The sequence below is a fragment of the Rhinoraja longicauda genome, chromosome 8, assembly GCF_053455715.1.
Source record: "Rhinoraja longicauda isolate Sanriku21f chromosome 8, sRhiLon1.1, whole genome shotgun sequence".
Lineage (NCBI taxonomy): Eukaryota > Metazoa > Chordata > Chondrichthyes > Rajiformes > Arhynchobatidae > Rhinoraja > Rhinoraja longicauda.
The window spans coordinates 33,406,366-33,419,608 of NC_135960.1; positions in this window are offsets into that span (position 1 = coordinate 33,406,366).

Genomic DNA, 13,243 nt, shown 5'->3' on the forward strand with positions numbered 1-13,243 from the left:
CCCCTTTTAAAATTTGTATAAACTAGGTTTTTGTATTCGAATGTGTATCAAGAGTGATTGTGAAGGAATGTAAAAAAAAAAATGTATCGTTTTACTGTTGTATTGTTTTCATGTCCTACATTACAGCTGACACCAGTAGGGGGATGGCGGAGGCATCGGCCCGGGACAAGGTGTAGGTGTATATGTCCGACATGAAAATGTACATACTTGTAATATAGTTTTGCCCGGGACACGGGCAGTAAAGGTCAGCCTAAGAGATGGGGACTGTACGTTCGCAATGAAACACTAGTTTAGTTAAAACCTCAGGGGTCTGGATATGGAGAATCGGGAAAACATTGCTCAACCACATTATTTAATTGATTCGATAAGCTGGGGTTATGCAAATCAACAGGAGGGACTGTAAGATTTGAGACGTTTTCCCTCATTTGGAAAGCAACACCAAACCAAAGAGCTGCAGTTTGGACATTTTAAACGGGAGACTGGGGCTGATAGCGGAGAAAGGCTGCGGTCAGATTAACAAAGGATGTCACAATCCGTGGGTCCTAAAATGGCCGCAGGACCTCGTGACCAGCCACAAAAGTAAAAAACCTTACAACCCAGTCTCTAGGTTTTCTGCAAAGCCATGGCCAGAACAAAGGATGGGTATTGGCCATGCAGAAACCTACGAAACCAGGTCAGAGTCCAGACACTGGGGCGCTGACATCAGCATACTCACAATGCCCCAAGCCGACCTAAACAGTTCATCTCAGTGAGGGGGCACAATAGCCCATAGAAAACTACCTGGTAGGTGATGGGAAACCAGTTAACACCCATCACCTCACAATGAAATCCCAATTTACACCTTCTGGCCATCCCCGGTATCCCCGAACATAAGCGCAGATCAGAAGAAAACCTCATACATATCTTTTTGAACAAAGAGATTCCAAGATCTGACGGGAGATAGGACGGGTCAGAAACAGTATAACTGGCCACTACTTTTGGGTTTTAAACTCAAGAAGAAATACTGGAAGAAGAAGCTGAAGCTAGAAGAAAACCTGCAAGAAACGCAAGCAGGCAAGAAGACGGACAGGAGGCAAGAAGCGCAGAGAAAACCGGGTTCGAAGTCTGAAGTCAAGAAGAAAGTCGGAAAGAAGAACGGATGCAAGAGAGAGGAACAGGCACGCAACTCGAAAAGAAATACTGCAAAACCGAACAGCCAGTAACCCCAGTAATAACCCCATGGTGAGCATGCACTTCAAATCCTACATATCCTGGACATAGTTTAGTGTAGAGAGGAGGGTGGTTGTGAATAAACGTTGGGTGTGTATTAAAAATAGGGTTTGGTCAAGGTTGCGATGCGTCGTGCGTTCCCCATCTGACAGTCGTGTATGTGTCTTGCAGAACTGTGTTTAAGAATTCATAAGTAAAAGGGTATTCGTGTATACGTTTTGTGTAACTGTGTGTGTTTCAAGAATTCAGCGAAGAAGGTATTCGGATATATGTCTCGTGGAACTGTGTGCTTTTAAGTTTTCAGCGAAAAAGGGTATTCGGGTATATGTCTTGTGAACTGTGCGTTTTGTGATTAATAAATAAAAGATATTCATGTATTCGGTATGTGTATTATAGATATGTCTTATCGAACTGTATAATAAGTATTCATGGACAATAGTCCCAAGTGCTGAATAAAAGCCCTTTTCATTTAAACCCTGGTTTTAAAATCTGGTCTGGTTGAATTTTTTCTGCACTATAAGAGCTCCTGCACCTAAGCCCAGTGTCTAGAACCGTAAGGGGTGAGTGGGTCGAACCACTCACGGGGAACCAGTGTGCACGGCCTGGTCAAGGGATCAGAGCAAGGCACGGGGACCTTAGGTCGGGCGAAAGCTCGGCGCAGAAACCCCTTACAGTATCTGCCTCAACTACCTCCTCTGCAGCTCATTCCATATAACCACCACCCTCTGTGAAAAATGTGCCCCTCAGGTTCTTATATATTCTTTCCCCTCTCACCTTAAACCTAGTCCTCTGGTTCTTGATTCCTCTACTCTGGGTAAAAGACTCTGTGCATTCACCCTATCTATTTCCATCATTATCTTATACACCCCAACAAGATCACTCCTCATCTTCCTGTGCTCTAAGAAATATAGTCCTAGCCTCTCCCTATAGCTCAGCCACTCATGTCCTGACAACACCCTCAAAAATGTTCTCTGCACTCTTTTCAGCTGATACAGATGATGTTGGAGCCAGCTGAGAAAGGGCTGGAAAGGCTCACTAATAACAGATCATCTAACAGTAGGATGTGTAAATAAGAGGAGATGAACACAGAGGAGAGAGGGAAACAATGCTGGAACCATGAGATACAGAATACAACAGTCACTGGGAACCTGAAATAAAACAGAATGTTGCTAATACCCTGCAGGTCAGGCAGCATCTGGGGAGAGAGGTAAACTGATTTAAAATTGCAGGTTGATGACTTACATTGGAACTGACCAGTTCTGAACAACTTAAAAAGGCTGCTATCTGAGATCAACAATGTCCCCAAGGCTGTAAACAACCCAGTGGGAAGCTGAAGTGCTGTTCCTCTTGTTCCATTGGAAAGGTGTAGGAGAGCAAAGATAAAGTTCACAGTGGGAGCAGGATGGAGAGTTAAAATGACAGGTAACTGGAAGCTGATGGTCACCCCTGTACACTGAACAGAGATGTTATTCGAGGTGGTCACCTAATTCAGATTTGATTTCTTTAATGTAGAATCACATTAAAAGTGCACTAAATTTGTTTTGGAAATGGAGAGATAAACATTACCCAGGATACTGGGGGAGACATCCTCAATGAAATAAAGCTGAAGGTCGTTTATAACTGGTCATAATTTAACCTCATCTGTGTGATCACCCTTCAGCATCACAGCAAGCCCTCAATACTCATAATAACAAATATAAAGATTGCAACCAGTATTGTAAACTGAGACATGACTCATTAGCGAAAGGCACACACAGGAACTTCCCAAATCTAACTGGTACCATTGGGGTTACATTCATGCTGTTAGAGTTCTTTATTAGGTCAAGTTCAGCTTGATCAGAATGGACTTCAAACATGTCTGAACATCTATTGCTGTCTTAGAGCAACTGCACATGGCAGAAACCATTAGAACCAAGGTTTTCCTCATTCTTTTAATTCTCCACAGAGTATAGACCCTGAAGGGCAATGCGTAGCTCCAATGATGAATTTAAAGTCATATCTCAGAGCATATTACAGCATGACTATACCCTGCCTACAAATACTCTACTCACAAAGACAATCACTAAATTGTTTAAATAAGCCTTGGCTAGCTTTTACATATGGATTACTTTGGATTAGTATTTAATCATTGTTCAGCAGGTTCCATTTGATACTCACCACATGATCTTTTCTCTTCTAGTTTTGGCCTGTCGATATTTAGCACCCACACTATTTGATTTTGAGCTCAATTTGCTTTTGCATGGTCCCTCTGAGATTCAGCTAACTAACTGCTGGAAACGATTACTCAGGTAGAGTCAACACTGTATAATGCAGCTCATTGCCAGCAATACTGATGATTCAGATTCAATGTGTACAGTTCATAATGTCCCCAAGTCTCGGAACCATCTTCACACACTTGACCTTCACAGACATGTCCTATAACTGGATTCAGTGACGGTCTTTTCAGATATATTCATCGACCCAATTAACAATGACCATCCAATTAACTGCAGCAATCAGAATGTGCCAAAAAAGTATGAAGGCAATTTACATAACAAAAATGAGTTGATCAAAAAATTATCACAAGGGTATAACAAAGAAGTTTAAAGATGCATTTCATAAGCTTTTTAATTAAGGTTTAAACATCTAATTTACTGAACTGCTACTGAGGCTACTGTAGCAAATTTATGGCCTCCCTTTAGAAATTATTTTGATAAAACTCTGCTACATCCAGAGGTTTTTATGTTATATTTAGGGATGCGCACATTCTGCTCACTATGTACAGGTACAGGACAGCATGAGCTCATTTGATTGCTTTAGTCTGCCATTCAATTACAACAAGTTAGATTGAAAACCAAAGTAAGAGACCCTTTGGAAACAGTGATCATCGTTTGATAGGTTTCAGGGTAGTCATGGAAAAAGTTAACATTGATCCTAAAGTTAACGTCTTAAATTGGGAGAGGGATGATTCCAGCAAGATCTGGCAGGTCCTGGTGAAAGAGATAAGGATCAGCTGCAAGAGTGAAAAACAACGCCTGATAAGTTTCGGGTCGAGACACCTCTTCAGACTGAAGAAGCGTCCCGACCCAAAACGTCACATATCCATGTTCTCCAGGGATGCTGCTTGACCCGCTGAGTTATTCCAGCACTTTGTGCCTTTTCTTTGTCAACCAGCATCTGCAGTTCCTTGTTTCTACCTGATAAGTGGATGGTGTTTAAAGGCAAGATAAGAAGCAAAGATGGTCTGATTAGGGAACTTTGGTTAACAGCGAATATTAAAGGTTTGAGCGCAAATAAGTATATCAGGCATTGGCATTTGGTATCAAAAGAATCCTTTGAGATTTATGGGGTATGTAGGCGAAAACAAGAAAGAAGTCAGGAGGGCAAAAAGAGGATATGAATTGGCCTTCGCAAAGAATATCAAGGAGAATCCCAAAACCGTTTGTTCGTTTATCAGAACCAAGAGGATGGCTAGGAAAGGGTAAGCCCTTTCTGGGACCAAAAAGGAAATTTATGTGTGAAACCAGGAGATATGAGCAGGATCCTAAATGAATACTTCTCATTAGCATTCACCATGGAGCAGTATGTGTGGGATGGAGAGTTAGGGGATAACTATGTTGATATTGTGGTAAATGTTTGTGTCAGGAAGGAGTAAGAGTTTCAGGTATTAGTGGCTTAATTCCCAGAGATTGACAGATATATCCCAGAATGTCATGGGGAAACAAGGAAGGAGGTTTCTGGGGCTCTAACAAAGATATTTCCATCTTTGTTCTCCATAGAAGACTGGAGGGCAGTCTTCCCTTATTTAAAAAGGACAGTGGGGATAAGCCGATTTCATGTTTTCATGCCGATTTCTGTCAAGGGACCAAAACGCCCTTGCTCTTTCCTGAAATAACTCATCTGATAAATAGCAACCTGGGACATTGCAGTGCTCACACTGTAGAGAAGAGAGACATTAAATGATTTGAAATCCCTGGAACCATTGAATTCCTGACCTCCCAACTCAAGACCATGAGACATTATTTACACTGCAAGCAGGTTACGTAGCTTTGCCTGAAACTGCATAATAAATCAACGTAAATACATAGCAACAGGTGTAGAAGGTGCATAGTGGTTAGATGACTGGACAATTAGCCATAGTTCAGGACCATTGAATCGGCAAATTGAGCTCAACCTCCACTGTTGCATCTGGGAAATTAAATGCAACAAATAAAATAAATTTGGAATATAAAGAAGAAATGTAGCTTTAGTGATGGAACACAACAATGTGGTTGATTCTTAACTATTCCGTCAGTTCTGGAGCAATTAGGGATGGACATTAAATTCTAATGTTGCCAGCAACATTGATATTCCATGAAGAAGTTTAAAAAAAAAGAATAATTCTAAATGAGCAGCAGCATCCTGTCAAGATTCAAAACACTTACCACAGGGGTTCAGAGCATGCAGAACATAGAAGTAAAAACACAAACAAGAGCAAATGTTCAAACATAAAACTTCACATGTTTAAAGGAAAGCTGGTTTAGTGCAATAAGAAAACACAATAGAAGGATCTGCGGATAGGGTGAAGTGCAGCAGTAGGACGTCAGGATCACCAAGTAGAATTAGCTTCAATTAGAGTTCAATTTAGAGACACAGCATGGAAACAGACTGCTTTGCCCAATATGTCCACACCAACCATCAATCACCCATTCATAATAGTTATGTTATCCCACTTTCTCATCCATTCCTTACATGCTCGGGAAAATTTACAGAGGCCAAGCTACAAACCCGCACGTCTTTGGGATGTGGGAGGAAAGCAGAGCACCTGGACGAAACCCTGGCGGTTGCAGGGAGAATGTGCAAACTTCACACAGACAGCACCCGAGGTCAGGATGGAACCCAGGTCTCTGGCGCTGTGAATCAGCAGCTCTGCCAGCTGTGCCACTATGCTTCCTTGCCATAAAGCTCAAATTGCTGGAAATACAGGTCACTCTGCATCCATGGAAAGAGAAACAGAGCTAACATTTCATGTCAAAGACCGTTTGTCAGAACTGGGAAGGAAAAAGTAGCTCTTTAAGCTGCAAGGAAGGTGGAGGAGGGAGATGTCTCTGATTGGGTACAACCAGGATGACCACAGGCTGATAGCGTAACCATGGGGTTAAACTGGAAACAAGGTTCATGGAGCAGTTAGAGTGCAAGAACATGGACAAAAGAATGTAGAGCATTTCCAGTATTTTCTGTTCTATTTTGGATTTCCAGCATCTGCAGTTTTTTTTAATTTTTCCAAACTCATCATGGTGGCTGCAGAATTAAAAGGCAATTAATCTCCGAGTGATGGGCTGACAATCTGGCATTGCAATATGCAATAACTTCACATTTTGAAATTATGAAATTTCCTTTGAATGAAACCACCGTTTACATTTGTGGGATGGTAGAATGGAAGAAGGGTTCAATGTTATGGCAGGTTTGCAATTCGTGGAGGTGTGGGCACAGGGATACGAAGGTAAGGCTTCTGCTAAGGACAGACCTTTCAGCATTGGAGAGGGGGAGGTCAGGGGGAATGGTGAAGACACAACAGGGTCTGAGAAGGGCAGAAGTGGGGATGGGACTCAGGGGAGATACCATGGAGGAAAGAAGGAGGCTCAGAGGGAAGAGTAGTATAGAAGCGGGGGAGTTTATATTAGTGTTCTTAGAAAATAGAATGTACCATCACATCCCTGTATGGTCTCTGTGTGAATTCAGGCTCCGTAATGCAGCTGACTTTTAACTTCCCTACAGAATGGAGTCATAAGCTGCTCAATGATACTAAATGTCACATGGAGTAATGTGCACAGTTCTGGTCAGCACATTGTATGAATAACATGATTATACTGGAAAGGGTGCAGAAAAGTTTCACAAGGATGTTGGAGCGTTCGAGTTATCAGGAAGAATAGAATAGGCCAGCTCTGTTTTCCCTGGAAAGAAGGAAGCCGGTAGGATAAAGGTGTATAAAACTGTGAGAGGCGTAGATAGGGTGGATAGCCAGAATTAGTTTCCTAGGGTGGAGAAAGACGAGAGGGCATAGGTTTCAGGTAAGAGGGAGGAGGTTTAATAGGAGTCAGAGAGGTCATTTTTTTTCTGGTTAGGGATTCCAGAGGCCTTGGTAGAGGCAGGAAGTAACAACATATAAGAGGCATCTGGATAGGTACTTGAATGGGCAGTGCACAGTGGGATATTGGATTAATGAATACCTTCCCTTCCAGGGGGTCCTGATCTCCCATCTACCTCCTTGGAGACCATTGAACTATCTTTAATCGGACTTTATCGGACTTCAATGTTATATCTTGCACTTATAGGTTGTACCCTTTATCCTTTATCTGTGCACTGTGGATGGTGTGAATATATTCATGTGTAGTCTTTTCTTTGACTGGATAGCACATAAACAAAAGCTTTTCACTGTTCCTCGGTGCACATGACAATAATAAACTAGGTATTTATTCACAAAGTGCTGGAGTAACTCAGCAGGTCAGGCAGCATCTCGGGAGAGAAGGAATGGGTGACGTTTCGGGTCGAGACCCTTCTTCAGTCTGAAGAAGGGTCTCGCCCCGAAACGTCACCCATTCCTTCTCTCCTGAGATGCTGCCTGACCTGCTGAGTTACTCCAGCACTTTGTGAATAAATACCTTCGATTTGTACCAGCATCAGCAGTTATTTTCTTATACAATAATAAACTAAACAAGTGGGATCTAGATAGGCATGATGGTCAGCATTGGCATGGTGGGCTGAATGGCCTGTTTCTATGCTGTACAACTCTATGATTGACTGGTAATACGAGCAAAGCCTGATGAACTAATTAAATAAAATACCACCAAGAAACAACTGATTCATTTCTCTGCATTCCACGCAATTAATTCCATTTAACTTCATATTTTGAACTATTGCACTTAAGTCACGTGCTACAAAATGCAGGAAGAGTTTGGCATTAACCAAATACTTCCAGATTTCTAAAATATAAAATCAATGCAAAGGCAATGCTGGAAAATGCAAGAGACTCGCTGCCGAAGCAACAATGCCCATTGGCATCTGAAACATTCAAAGACACGGCTTCAATGTCAGGAGATAATCTAAAAGGCCATGGAGTGCAGAGAGAAAGAGAAACTTGGAGATCTTATAATCTATGTTTGCCTCATCTGATAAAGACTAAATAATGTGGGATATGAAGAAAAAGGAGATGCTTTACGCAGATGTTACATCCAGAAACTTCGCTTCAGTGGAACTCTGGATTCCTCTGCTAAATGAAACTGCATGTGGACAAGAACAAAGGGAATATAAAGTTTAAATGACGGGTCTGCTCAATGAATACCAGTCAGTCATACCCACATCAGTTCACCAAGGAATTCCTGGGATATCATTTACGGTAATTGGTTATGTCTTATGTGCTGGAACAAATTGACCCATTTAATTGCAGGAAATGTTTGAAGTTTTTTGCCTGAAAAAATGTGAACTGTCATAAAGGCATCAAAAGGAAAGCATTTATCTGGTTCACAGAGGCAGACAGTACAGCACAGCCCTAATGGAATAATTAGAGCATTAATATCTTTCATTGTTCACCAGTACATAATAATGAGAGAATTTGATTTTTGACCTTCTGAGTTCAATGGGGATCGGCATCTTTTCAAAGACACGCGTTGCATAGGTGATGAGACAGGGCACTGCTCTCCACACAAAGATAACAACCATCACCAGAAAAATATGGAAATAAAGGGCACAGCATCAGGAAAGAAAGGTTCATCAGCAACATGGAAGGGAAACCCTTAATTTCCCAGAATTATTGCAAAGCAATACCTACGTTTAAGGCACTCAAACTTTCTTTCTCCAACGGCCAAAATACGACAAGATTGGGAGAATCAGGGAACTGCAGATGCTGGAATCTTGAAGCAAAACACAAAGTGCTGAAGTAACTCAGCGGGTCAGGCAGCATCTCTGAACCACATTGCAGATGCATATTCTATCCATGAACAGCCTGACCCGCTGAATTACTCCAGCAATTTGTGTTATACTACAAGGTGTCATCCATTGCAAAGCATGTTTTCTCTCTGTGCTCATAGAACATTGAACAGTACAGCACAGAAACAGGCCCTTCAACCCATTATGTCCATGCTGAACATGATTAAGCTAATCCCTTCTGCCTGCATAAACTCCGTATCCCTCCATTCCCTGCATATCTATGTGCCTGACAAAAACCTTTTAAACACGTCTATCATATCTACTTACACCTCCATCTCTGACAGCTCATTCCAGGCACCCATCACTCCCTTTGTAAAAAAAACTTGCCTTGCACACCTCCCTTAATCTTTCTCCCTCTGACTTTAAATCTGTGCCCTCTAGTCTGACATTTCCACCCTGAGAAAAAGGTTCTGACTGTCTAGTCTATTTATGACTCTCATATTATATATTTCTATCAGATCAATTTAGTTTAGAGATACAGTGCGGAAACAGGCCCTTCCGGCCCACCGGGTCCGCACCGACCAGCGATCCACGCACATTAACATTATCCTACACCCACTAGGGACAATTTTTACATTTACCAAGTCTAACCTGCAAACTTGTACGCCTTTGGAGTGTGGGGGGAAACCGAAGATCTCGGAGAAAACCCATGCAGGTCACGGGGAGAACGTACAAACTCTGTACAGACAGCACCCGTAGTCAGGATTGAACCCGGGTCTCTGGCGCTGCATTCACTGTAAGGCAGCAACTCTACCGCTGCGCCACCGTGCTGCCAACGACCTCTCGAATTCTCAACATCGACATCCCAGAAAAAACAATCCAAATTTGCCCAACCTCTCCCTGTGGCTAATACCCTCTAATCCAGGCAGCATCCTGATAAATCTCTTCTGCAGCCTCTGCAAAACCTTCACACCCTTCCTGCGATGGGGCGCCAGTTTTGTGCTCACACAATCATTGGTTTCCACAAGAAACTCAAACTCTTCTCGGATTCAAATTTTGCTTGATGGGGATGCTGATAGCATAATGTTTTCTGCAACATAAAGGAAAAGTTACACTGCTCCTCCCGTCTTTTGTAAGCCTCCCTGCGCATAATCGGACACATTTATTGTTGTGTGGTATTCACAAAGGAAGGGCAGGTCCTACAGTTCACGGTAAGGATTATGGTGCATGGGACACATCATCCCATTCGGAAAAGTGATGGTAGATAGAACAAACAGTCAGACTTATTTATATGCACAACACGTGGAATATTGTTTAGAGTATGCCAAGATGGATCTCGTCAGTCAATGATTATAAAATACCTCTCACATGGATCGGATAGGTTTAGAGGAATATGGGCCAAATGCAGGCAGGTGGGACTACTGTGGATGGGACATGTTGGTTGGCGTGGGCAAGTTGGGCCAAAGGGCCTGTTTACTCACTGTTGGAATCTATGACTGTATGAAATAGGAACAAATATTGGTCACACATCATGGGGATGAGGGGTCGAATAAGACTTGGTTATCTTGTGGACAGCAGTTTTAGAAGGCAGATTAGGAGAGCAACAACAATTAAGATGGAAGGAAACAATGGTCTATTTTTGCTTGTGTTGACCTGGGAGTAATATTGAAATATTGGCCTGGCTGCTTTAAGTTTCCTGTTCATATTTGAACGCCACTAGATAGGTAAAGATCTTTTAACACTCATTAACAAAATCAACCTCAGCTGGTCCCGTCAGCCATGTCATGAGGGGATCTGAGCCCATGACTTAGTATAAGCGTCCCGATCTGAAACATCATCTAATTATGTCCTCCAGAGTTGCTGTTTCAACTGCTGAGATACTCCAGCATATCTGCAGCTCCTTGTTTCTCCATAACTATGTCAGAGGAAAGACTGCAACCACTTCAGGTTGACATGTAAGGTTTCAAGGTTATAACTCAGAATGCCCCCAATCCACCCACCCCCACGGTTCTATAAATTGAACATCAAAAGCTTGGCCGTTGAGCGTCAGATAATCCCTATGCAATTGATGTGCCTCTGTGACTCAGAAAGTCATTGCCCTCACTTGTGAATTCTTAAGGGGTCAGAATAATTCATTCCAATGTAACGAATTGGAACAAGGACGGATATTAATGGGAAATGGCTGCATGGTAATTTTATGCCGTCTCTTAGGGTTTGCATTGTACTGAGCATTACTTAGCTGACACACTTTCTCTCTTACTGAATACTAAAAGCAGCCAGTTTAGTTTCCACTTTCAGGATATTTACGGCTCAGCTGGCTGGGGGTAGCAGGATCTGAACAGTTTTCCGGATAAAGTGGCATATTAATCATATAAACACACATTCACAAAGATGCAATATTTGTTCTGGTCCAGAAATTCAAATCCAGGCTTTTTACTTGCCTTTTAGTTATTAACTTGGCTTCAAATTAAAGTCCTCTCTGAATATCCTCTGAATATTTCTCCCAATTCCAGCATTTTCACATTCAAGCTCCATTTGGAGACTGTTGGCATAACACTCGCATTACTCTGTTGTCAGAACAATTTAAAAAAGAGAATCAAATATTTTCTGCATTTTTTAGACTAAAATATACTTGTTACAAATTCTCAGGAACAGAATCTTCAGGATCAGAATTTGTGCAAATGTACAACAGCGGTCACCAAGTCTACTGAATCTGAGGTCTGACAAGATCTGATCAGCAATGAGGTCTTGCTGTGGATTCACAACGAGTTTGAACAGCGTGTTAAACAGTGTGAGTAAACAATAACAGTAAGTGCTCACTGCACTCCCTCAACTGTGAGACGAATAGAGAGCCTTTCCCACACAGTTTGACTCTGACTGCCTGCCTATTCACTCCACCTGGGTGCATATGTTTCAGTCTCTTGACTATGCCCTGCCTTTGAGAAACTCTGACATTTTGAAATGGAATCTGGTGAAGAGTGCTGTCTTAATATTTATCCAGCAAAGCAGCAATCCTTGCACCAACCCAAGGAAACATGAATTTATATCTTCCTCCATTCAAAAAAACCTGGTCACCACTAGTTAATCTCCTCTTCTGAATACTTCTGCATTCAATGCCCTGACTAATGAATGCCAGTATCCACTATGCCTTTCACACTAGGTTATCAACCTGTGTTGACACCTTTAAAGATCTACCGACTAGTACTCTGAGATCTCTTTGTTCCTCAATACTCCCTTAGATCCTGCTATTCATGGTGTTTGGGCTGGTCACTTTTGTACTCCACAAATGCATCCCCTCACATTTGTCTGGATTAAATGCCATATGCCTATTTCACCAAAACATTGACGTCTCAGATTCAGATTATCTTATTCTATGGGTTTCAATTACCTCAACAGTGCTTGTTACACATTAATTTATCATTTCTTTTTTGATCATCAAACTCATCAATAACCTCAACAAACATGATCTTTCCATAACAAACCAGTGTTTATTAAATCTCCTTGTTCAATCAGTTAATTTTGCTCTTGATAATCATATCCTACACCTTTTCCAATTGAGATTAACTGTGAACATCCCTATTTAAAGGTCATGGGAATTAGGAACAGGATTAAGCCATTAGCCCTTTGAGCCTGTTCTGCTCTGTACATAGACCTGGCTGACATCAGTGCCGTTTCCTTACACCATTCCCAACATTGCATAATTCCTTTAATATCCAGAAATGTTCTGAATGGGTCTCCATAGACTTCTGAGGTAGGAATTTCTAATGATTTCTGACAAGATGCAGGAAAAATGTTCCCAATGTTGGGCGTGTCCAGAACCAGGGGCCACAGTCTTAGAATAAAGGGGAGGCCATTTAAAACTGAAGTGAGAAGGAACTTTTTCACCCAGAGAGTTGTGAATTTGTGGAATTCTCTGCCACAGAGGGCAGTGGAGGCCAAATCACTGGATGGATTTAAGAGAGAGTTAGATAGAGCTCTGGGGGCTAGTGGATCAAGGGATATGAGAAGAAGGCAGTCACGGGTTATTGATTGTGGACGATCAGCCATGATCACAATGAATGGCGGTGCTGGCCCGAAGGGCCAAATGGCCTCCTCCTGCACCTATTTTCTATGTTTCTATTTCTCCATGTTCTAGGTGAAAATTTAAATT